The following is a 10,590-nucleotide window of genomic DNA, read 5'->3' as shown; positions in this document are numbered from 1 at the left end:
TGGGGATTGACATTGTTGGTCCAATGGAACCCCAGACAGCATCAGGGCACAAGTTTATACTGGTGGTAGTGGATCATGCCACCAGGTATCCTGAAGCTATTCCACTTAGGACCACTACAGCACCTGTAGTGGCAAGGGCCCTAGTTGGAGTGTTCTCCAGAGTGGGCTTCCCTAAGGAGGTTGTCTCTGACAGAGGTGCAAACTTCATGTCAAGCTACTTAACTGCTATGTGGAAGGAATGTGGTGTCAACTACAAGTTCACTACACCCTATCATCCACAATGCAATGGGCTTGTTGAAAGGTTCAACAGGACCCTAAAAGGGATGATTCATGGACTACCTGAAAAGCTCAGGCGAAGATGGGATGTCCTGATACCCTGCCTTCTGGTTGCTTACAGAGAGGTCCCACAAAAGGGGGTTGGCTACAGCCCTTTTGAACTTTTGTATGGGCATCCTGTGAGAGGCCCCCTGTGTTTGGTGAAGGAAGGATGGGAGAGACCTCTCAAAAAGCCTGCAACCAACATAGTGGACTATGTACTTGGTCTCCGCTCCAGGATGGCTGAGTATATGGAGAAGGCATCTGAAAACCTTAAGGCCAGTCAAGGACTTCAAAAAGCTTGGCATGACCAAAAGGCTGTCCTGACTGTTTACCAGCCTGGACAGAAGGTGTGGGTGCTGGAGCCAGTGGCCCCAGCAGCACTCAAAGACAAATGGTCTGGGCTCCACACAATTCTTGAGCAAAAGGGAGAGGTCACCTACCTGGTGGACCTTGGAACTCCCAGGAGCCCCCACAGGGTACTCCATGTCAACAGGCTCAAAGCATATGTCGACAGGAAGGACATGAGCTTGCCCATGGCCATTGATGAGGGACAGGAGGAAGAGAGTGACCCTCTCCCAGACCTGCTAACTCAGAATCCTGATGATGGGTCAGTAGATGGTGTTGTCTTTTGTGGCAGCCTCTCTGAACATCAACAGAAAGACTGTAAACAGGTTCTTCAGTCTTTCAGACATATGTTCTCTCTGACACCCAGTCAGACCAATTGGTGTACCCATGAGGTTGACACTGGTGACAGCTTGCCAGTTAAGAGTAAAATCTACAGGCAGCCTGATCATGTTAGAGACTGCATAAAAACTGAAGTGCAGAAAATGTTGGAGTTGGGAGTCATTGAACCCTCAGATAGCCCTTGGGCTAGTCCAGTAGTTCTAGTGCCAAAACCTCACACCCAGGGTGGTAAGAAAGAGATGAGGTTCTGCGTAGGCTACAGGGGTCTCAATGCAGTCACTAAGACTGATGCCCACCCAATACCAAGGGCAGATGAGCTTATTGGCTTGAGATTGGCTTCTGCCAACTACTTAAGCACATTTGACCTGACAGCTGGGTATTGGCAAATCAGGTTAGCTGAGGATGCCAAGCCCAAGACAGCATTTTCAACCCCTGGTGGGCATTATCAATTTGTGGTAATGCCCTTTGGTCTGAAAAATGCACCTGCCACCTTCCAAAGGTTGGTGAATCATGTTCTCACTGGGCTGGATGACTTCTGTGCAGCATATCTAGATGATATTGCTGTCTTTAGCTCCACCTGGGAGGATCACCTGGTCCACCTGAGGAAAGTGTTAGAGGCTCTGCAAGCAGCAGGCCTCACTATCAAGGCCACCAAGTGCCAGATAGGGCAGACACAGGTTGTATACCTGGGCCACCTTGTAGGTGGAGGCCAGGTTCAGCCACTGGAGAGCAAAATACAGTCAATCAGGGACTGGGCTCCTCCAACCACCCAGACTCAGGTTCGAGCTTTCTTGGGCCTGACTGGTTACTACAGAAAGTTTGTCAGGAACTATGGATCAATTGTGACTCCATTAAATGAACTGACAAGTAAGAAAATGCCAAAAAAGGTTCAGTGGACAGCAGGCTGTCAAAAAGCATTCGATGACCTAAAGCAGGCCATGTGCACAGCACCTATCCTCAAGAGTCCAGACTACTCCGAACCATTCATTGTCCAAACAGATGCTTCTGAGTTGGGTGTGGGAGCTGTTCTATCTCAACTGAATTTTGATGGTCAAGACCAGCCCATTTCTTTTATAAGCAGAAGGCTGACCCCCAGAGAGAAGAATTGGTCAGCCATTGAGAGGGAGGCCTTTGCTGTGGTTTGGGCCCTGAAGAAGCTGAGGCCATACTTGTTTGGCACTCACTTCAAGATTCAGACCGACCATAAGCCCCTCTTGTGGCTAAATCAGATGAAGGGTGAAAACCCCAAACTGCTTAGGTGGTCCATTTCCCTACAGGGGATGGACTTTACAGTGGAACATAGACCTGGTACTGATCATGGCAATGCCGATGGGCTCTCCAGATATTTCCACTTAGAACAAGAAGACTCACCTGGTCAAGGTTAGCTTATTGTCCCAAAGTTTGGGGGGGGGGTCATGTAGGAGAGTAGGGTCTGCAATCCTATGATCACCCAGATTTTTTGCTTTTGTTTCACTGGTTTACGACTTTCTCTGGCTGTGGGCCTGCCAATCAGACCCACAGCCTGGCTGTTCTCTCTCTAAATTACAACGTGTACCCTAGGTGCATTTACCCATTGGTACTGGGCCACCTTATCAGACCCTGTAACTCAGGGCATAGGTGTACCCAGGGCCTACCAGGGGCTGAAGCATGTATTATGCCACCCCTGGCTGGCCTCCTAAATTTGACACAACTGGCTGCATGACAGCTGGGGCAAAGTCGTGTAATCACCCTTTGCTGTAGATATAGTATACCTATATCTAACCCTAAAAATGGACACACAGATTCCTATCAGTCACTCCTATGGCAGGCCTTAACAATCCTGAAGGCAGAGTGCTTGGAATCGTGTGAGATGGTGCTCTGGCATGAGCTGAGCCTGTCTGCAGCTTGCGGAACCAAGTCCTAATAGCTGTTCCATGATAACGCATACCATATACTCTTAAGTGCATTATAATCCTCGCGGTTAAATGCTATCTTTGGTATTGCTTTATCAAAACATGTCGAGTAAGGTGTCATACAAATTGGAATACTAACCCCTCGCCAATTCTGGCGACGGGGTTAGCATTCCACCCTTCTAGAGGGACACGACATGTATGTAACTGTGAACCCCGGTTAAAGTTAAGCAAAGCCTCAGCTCCACAAAATGGACGCTGCCACCACAGACACGAGTCTGACCTCCTGCTGCTGGGAGTCCTTCCAGCGAGGAGAGCTTGGACAAAGGGTTTCCTGTCCGGGGCGGTGCTAGCACCATCCCAGACAGGGTTTTGTGTATCCTGGGTAGGCAGGGCTTTACAGGAAGGTGACTGCTGAGTGGCACCCCGGTGCTCACTACGCATAGGCCGGTCAGAACCAGTTCCAGGGGCACACCAGCCCCTGGCCTGGGGGAAGTCCGGCATGGGAGAGGGGTGTAACCACCCCCCTCCTAGTCCCACCCATAGGCAGGACCTAGTCACCGGGTCAGCCCCCTTTTTTTAGTATAAAGATAGGAGCGGGCCCCCTAGATCATCTTTGGAATCAAGACACGACTTTCTGCGAAAGACATCAAGATTTCCTTCTTCAAGATTCTCCCTTGTGGCTAAGGAGTAGTCACCCTGCATCAAGCGGGCACCATCCTAAGAACACTGCGGTCTGCTGCAAGTCCTTCCTCAGGAATCCGACGACACAGCTCGACGAGACCCGGCTTCCCTGGCACCTCTGACCTCTACTCACCTCTACAGCCAAGCCGAGAACTGTGAGTGCGACGAGACCTCGAGGGACCGACGATCGCCAAGACTGCACGACTTCTTTACAACAAGCCCACCGTGTGCTCCACTGGTGAGTGCTTTGGGGTCCGAGAAGCCCCCACCCTGAGCAGCTCCAGCACCGAAGATCAGCCCTCCAGCATCTCCACGATCTGCGTGGGGCCCTTCTGCTTTTGCCTGCTCACCGCGCTGTGTGGCTACTAGCCGGCTGGCTTGTGGCCTTCTTCACGACGCCCGAAGACATCACTGCTGCTGGTCTGGTTGCTCCAGACTGGCCCTTGCTTCCTTGCAACAGAGAAGCACCCCAGACCCTCCTGGTCCACTCCAGACGCCATTTTGAGTCCACCGCGTGGGCTTGAATTTGCCAAGGCTTTGTTGCCCAATCCTGGGTCCAGCGACGCCGACAGCTTCATCCATCGTGGGACAGCTCGCTCCTCCATCCTGGTCGCCGACAACGCCTCCTGGTCGTGAGATCTGCAGAGCACAGCGACACCCACTCACCTAGTCGAGGTGACTACCATCCGGTGCCCTCCTGGTGCCACCTGACTACTGGCTAGTAGTCTCGAACTTGGTCCCCTCTGCTTTCAGGTGTCATCTCTCTTCGATCCAGGCTTGGATCCATCGAACTTTCTTCACTGGTCGCCTGCCAGCAACTTCTTTCTTCCATGCTCCTGGTCCGTCAACGAGGATTCCCGACGTCTTTTGAGACATATGCAGCTGCAGCCCCTGTGCTAGGTAACTTCGGCATTTCGGTGCCCCAGCATAGCCTCACTATCCAAGGGTCAGGATCCACTTTTGTTTTCCTCCTACCAGGTCGGGTTCGCCCGAGAACACTAACTTTCTGAAATTTAGCTACCATAGACTTTGTCCCGCATCACGTGTGAGAGTGCACACTCTGCACCCGAGTCCCCTAGGCCTCCTAGAAGTAATCTGAAGATTCTATAGTCAAGACCTAGCGATTCTAAAGCCTATTAGTACTGTACTTACCTGCTAGTAATTTCGCATTCCACTTTCAGAGTATATGGTTTTCCGTGCCACTCTGGCATTTGTATATACTGTGCTAACTTAAGTATTTTCGTAAGAGTTTTGCTTGTGCTTAGTACCCTGTCCTCATAAAGAGTACAGGGCTGTTGTGATTCTTAATAAATATATTGTTTATTTTCATAACACTTGTGTGGTGTCCTTTCACTGGGTGTTCAAGGGGTACATGTGTGGTATAACAGCTGGCTTAACACGCCCTCTCGAGTCTTTAGCCTTAGACTGCTCGTATCCACGCTACTAGGATAGCTGGTCTATAAGGTTGACTTACAACCAATCATCAATAAGGGTTGCTGGACTGATACATAGTGTTCACTAGAATAGTGAGAACTGCATATCAGGCCACCTTCTCACAAGACCTTTTCAGAAAAATTGAGGATAAAACATCTGTAAAAATTTGCAAAACCAATGAAGCTTTGTATTTCCTTGACATTTTGAGGGGGAGGCCAATCCTTGATTGCTCTCACTTTAGCTTCATCAATAGACACTCCATCTGGAGAGAATATGAACCCCAAACATTCCACTCTACTCGTATGAAACACACACTTCTCCAGCTTTACATACAGTTGGTTGTCAAGAAATTTCTTCAGATTAGTTAGAACAAGCAAAACATGCTTCTCCATGTTCGCAGAGAAAATGAGAATATCATCAATGTAAACTACTACGAAGCGATCCAAAAATTCTCCAAGAATGTCATTGACAAAATGCTGGAAGGCTGCAGGAGCGTTATACAGGCCGAATGGCATTGCCTGATATTCGAAAAGGCCAAATCGAGTACAAAACGCCGTCTTCCACTCGTCTCCTTCAGCCATTCTCACAAGATGGTAGGCCCCTCTCAAATCAAATTTTTTATAGATCTGAGCTTCCTTTACTTGATCCAAGAGTTCAGAAATCAGGGGCAGTGGGTTTTGATTCTTCTGGTCACTTGGTTCAGAGTTTGATAATCTATACAAGTCCTGAGTTTCCCATCTTTTTTGGGAATGAAAAACAAAGGTGAGGAGACTGGGGATTGGGAAGGTCGGATGAAACCATTGTCAACATATTAATCTATGTAGTCTTTTAAATGTTGATTATCAGCTTCCGATAGGGCATAGATAGGACTACAGGGTAACGATGCGCCAGGTTACAATTCAATCCTACAATCGTACTCTCAATGTGAGGGCAGTTTCTTGGCATCCTGCTCATCAAAATAGAAGCTAAATCGTGATATTCACTGGGTATCTCTTGTATTTCTACAGTACCTATCACATGACTCTGCTCAGCCAACAAAGACAAAGAGGATGGTTGATTGTCCAGAATATTCGAGTGAAAGCAATGATTGTTACAGTATTTTGAGTTCATTTCAACTGTTCTTTCTGCACAATTGATCTTGGGATTGTGTTCAATAAGCCACAGTAAACCAAGAATGAGCTGAAATTGAGGGGCATCAATAGGACTGAATTTCAACAAACTTTGATGCTGGCCAGGTCCAATTAACAAAATCTCCTCTGCGCTAAATCAGAACACTTCTCAAGCTGCCGAAAAACACTAGACTGCCAACTGCGAGAGACATAAGCGACTGGCCGCCATCTTTGAATTCCGCCAGGAGTTTAAAAGAAAAGACAAGCGCCTCTTATGCAGAAACGCCCCACATGAAAATGAATGCTTCCTGACAGACATGAATCAGGTAATCTCTTGTATCTGAGGCCACACCTGACCTGGACTCACCTAGTATTGAGCCTGAATATGGTAGACCTGGCAAATTGCATTTGAGGAGGATAGGTTTGAAACCTACAATGTCAGGGAATTGAAATCAATTTGCAAAAACCTAAAAGTCCAAGTCAGAGGCCTCACTAGGAAGGACGAGCTACAAAAGGCGCTGAGGGCCTGGGTAGCAGCCGGACATGCCGGCGAGCAGTCTGGTGATCTCAGTGGAAAGGCGGAGGAGTCTATTTCTAGGCTGGATGTGCTTTTGGGAGGGGGGAACCCTCCAGGATGGCAGCAGTGGCCTGTCCCCAGAAGAGCTGGAGGACAGGCGGGAAGCAAGGAGAGTGGCAGTAAAACTGGAGAAGCTTAAGTTAGCCATGGAAGAGAAAAGGATGGTGTTAGATCACAAGATCAGGATAAAGGACCTGGATCAGAGGAGTAGAGTCAGCTCAGATGGTGGCAGCAATCCGTCAAGACAGGCAGATAATTGTGCACATCCCTAAGAATGTAGGCAAGGAATTCAAGAAGAGGGATGACATACAAAGGTGGTTTCAGGGGTACGAGGCAGCAATCCACATGAATGGGGTCTCTGAGGAGAATTGGGGAGCAAGATTGTGGCCTCTCTTAACAGAAGAAGCAAGGGATACTTTAACAGCTTTTGGTAAGGGGTATCACCTCACCTATCCAGACATGAAGGATGCCCTTCTCACTAAGTATGGTCTTGCTCCTGAAAAGTACAGGGATCAGTTCAGCTCCAGTAAAAAGTCTGATGCCAACACTTGGTTGGAATGTGTGGATGTGTTTGGAAGGTCACTGGATGGCTGGGTGAAGGGCAGCAATGTGACAGATTTTCAGGGGCTCTATAATTTGATTGCATGGGAGCACTTGTCTAGGCTATGTTTTGCAGATCTGCGCCAGCACCTAGTTGATAGTAAGCTGACTGACCCCTAGAAGCTTGCTATGGAGGCGGGCCGCTGGAGGGGCACCAGGGTCCACAAGAAAGCGTTTTGGGGAGACTCAGTCAAAGGTGAGCAGGGTCCCCAGCAGAAAAGTGGGGGGACTGGGGTAAAGCACAGGAGTTCTCCAAAGGGCCCAAAACTAACACCCAGGGTAAAGGTTCCCATCCCCCCGGAGATAAGAAACAAGGGGTCTTGTCAGGAAAGCCTGCGGAGACCAGCCCCCGCAAGGGTTTTGCATGTGACCAGGTGGGGGACCAGAAGGGGGACCCCATGTGCTCAAAGGGGGCTCAACCACCAACCGGTGGGCAGTCCAAAGTGTGGGCTGGTGGAGGAGGAGGAGTACCCACAGCCCAGAGGAGGGAGGGGACCTTGCAGAAATGACCCTTGTCTCACTAGGGGACAGTGAGATGGTCCCGGGAAACCAGGTGCCCACTAACACAAAGAAATACCGCACCTGGGTAACCATCGATGGGAAAAGTGTAGAGGGTAGAGGCTCTCAGATATACTGGAGCCAGTGTGACCTCAGTCCGGTGTCACCTGGTCTCTGAGAAGCAGATAGTCCCAGGGACATTCCACCAGGTAATTGCAGTAGACAATTCAGAGTGCTAGTGTAAGACCTGGCATTGGCATGAGTCTCCCTTCCACTTTTTGCTGATGTGCCTCAGATGTTTTGCTCGTGTTAGCTGCTCAGGGCACTGTTCCACTGCCAATCAGTGCCACAGTGCAAGTGCTCCCTATGGAAAAGTGTACATGTAATTGATTTCCATGATTGGCTTATTTGGTTTACTATCAGTCCCCAGTAAAGTGCACCAGGAGTGCCAGGGCTTGTAAATACCAATGCTGCTAGTGGGCCTGCAGCGCTGGTTGCACCACCCCCAGAAGCAGCCTTTTAAAATGTGTCTAAGGTCTGCCATTGCAGAACCTGCGTGCAGTCTGGTACTGTCATGCTGGCTGGGCAAGTGTACACCCTTGCCAGCCTCTAAACCTTCCCTTTACTTCATGTGAGTCACGCCTATGGTAGGCCCAAGGGCAGGGTGCATTGTAAGCATAGGGTAGGACAAGCCCTGATGGGTGTGGCATGTCCTAATAGTGAATGACAGCCATTTTCGTTTTTCACTATTGTAAGGCTACATGTTCTCATAGGCCAGAATGGGCTGCTGGAATTATTACACCCTATAATCTCAGTAGGCTCAGGGAACGTGGTAGAAAGTCAAATTTAGTATGCCTGAACTCAGAATAATAAAATACTTCTTTTAGTAAAGTTTAATTAATATCCTGTGTTTGCAAATGCTACTTTTAGAAAGTTAGCATTTGCTTGCCTGACTATTTCTACCTGACTATTTCAGCCCGCCTCTGCTAGGATGTGTATCTGCTGTCTTGTTTCTGTGAGTGACAGGGCTGGGGAATTCCAGGGGACGGTCTGGGCTGCCAGGTGGTGAATAGAGGGATTACCCCCAGGATAGGTGGGAGGCGTGCCCCGTGATTCTGAATAGGGCTGTGCTCTGCCACCACAATGCTGGCTCCACCTCCTGCGGAGCGTCTGATGTCTCTGCCCTGCACCCTGAAAGAAGACGGCAGCTTCCTGTAAACAAAGTGCTCCAAAACTGGGTTGAACCAGGCTCAGGCCCCTGGCCTGCAAAGACAAAAGAAACTGTGTATAAACGTAGGAGCCCTGCTCCTAAACATTAGATCCTGTTTTGACCACGAAGAACCTCTGCCCGACCAGAAGGACCAGGACAAGCTGAAGGAGGAAGACTGTCTCTGATCTAGGAGACTGGCCTGCAGTTGGTGCCTTGGTGAGAAAGGAGAGGAAAAGACCAGAAAGGACTTGGTAGAACTTGTGCCTGAAACAATCTCCAAGGGCTTGAATCTGAGCTTGCCCCCTGAACTCAGCCCCAGGACCATTGGGCTCATTGTGCCTTCGACTGTCTGCTGCTGAGCTGTTGGGTTTTCCTTCCTCACTGGAGCCGTGACCCCTGCTGCCCTCGCCCCCTCCCAGGGCCGTGACACCCGGAGCCTGGCTGCCCCTGCCTGCTGAGAGCCCTGCTCGAGATCGAGCCACTCCCTTTACGCTGTGCCGGGCCGCCCGCTCTCGTGTCACCTCGCCTGCCATGAAGCGCGCTGTGCCCACCTCACCCCTCCCGCTGGAATCCGCTCCAAGTGCTGCCTCGAGCCACGGCCGGCACGTACCTTTGAGACATACGCCTCCGCCCCGCTCTGCAGTCTGGAAACCTGCCGCGCCGCGCCGCACGATCTAGGCCTCTCTGTACGGTGCGTACTGAGAGCCCTGTGCCGCGCCAGCCCCGCTTTTACAGCCCCAGTCGACCCGAAGGTACGCCATAAATTCCATAGCGTACGCAAGGAGTACGTCCCGCAGGCCTGAACGACGCCTCGCCCCGTGAGCCGCATGGAGTCCCGGACCGCCCGCACCTCTCCACGTAGTCCCGCTCACCCGCCTCGTACCTCGAGGGGTCTTCGAGCCGGACACCTAATCGGAGAACCGCCGGCCCCGTCCCGGGCACGCCCTCACCTGGGGTCGCATCTGAAACGCTGCAGACATTACGAACAAGGTACTGTGATACACAAACTCGATTGTGAGTTCGCATCGGATCCAGGGTCCGCAACGTTTGTTTTCCCTGTCGTCCTGCACGTGTAAACGGGTTGCCCCATCAGCGTGAAGCGCGCAGAGACCTACAGTTCGCCTTGTTGCCGAATATTAAAGAACTTTGTCCTTATTAGATATTGTGGCCTCATTTAACAACGTTATATGGTCTTGTAAGTAAGCCGCATATGAAGTATATTTTTCCATAAAGCCTATGTATTTTTCTACATAAATTAAGCCTGGTGCCTGTTTGTGGTGGGTCAATTGGATTTCTGTATGTGGTCATAAATGCTTAACTAATCTAACGCCCTGAGGATTAGCCTTGGCTGCTCGTGCCACGCAACCTAAAGGGTGATCAGGGGTTATTCTTAACGAGTAGGTCCCTTACCTTGACTAGAAGAGAGGGTCCCTGTTTGTCCCAAGTGCATACTTGGGCCAACCAGAGACCCCTAATTCTAACAGCCAGTGTCTGGTGGCGCAGGTTCCCTTTGAGTGTGGGGGGGTCTCAGCTCCCTTGAGGGTGGTTGTGAACCCTTCCATGCCTGTAGATTGTCTGCTAGGTAAC

Source organism: Lissotriton vulgaris, chromosome 1_1, assembly GCF_964263255.1.
Source record: "Lissotriton vulgaris chromosome 1_1, aLisVul1.2, whole genome shotgun sequence".
Lineage (NCBI taxonomy): Eukaryota > Metazoa > Chordata > Amphibia > Caudata > Salamandridae > Lissotriton > Lissotriton vulgaris.
The sequence above is the reverse complement of the archived record's forward strand: the minus strand, read 5'-3'. Positions refer to the sequence as shown.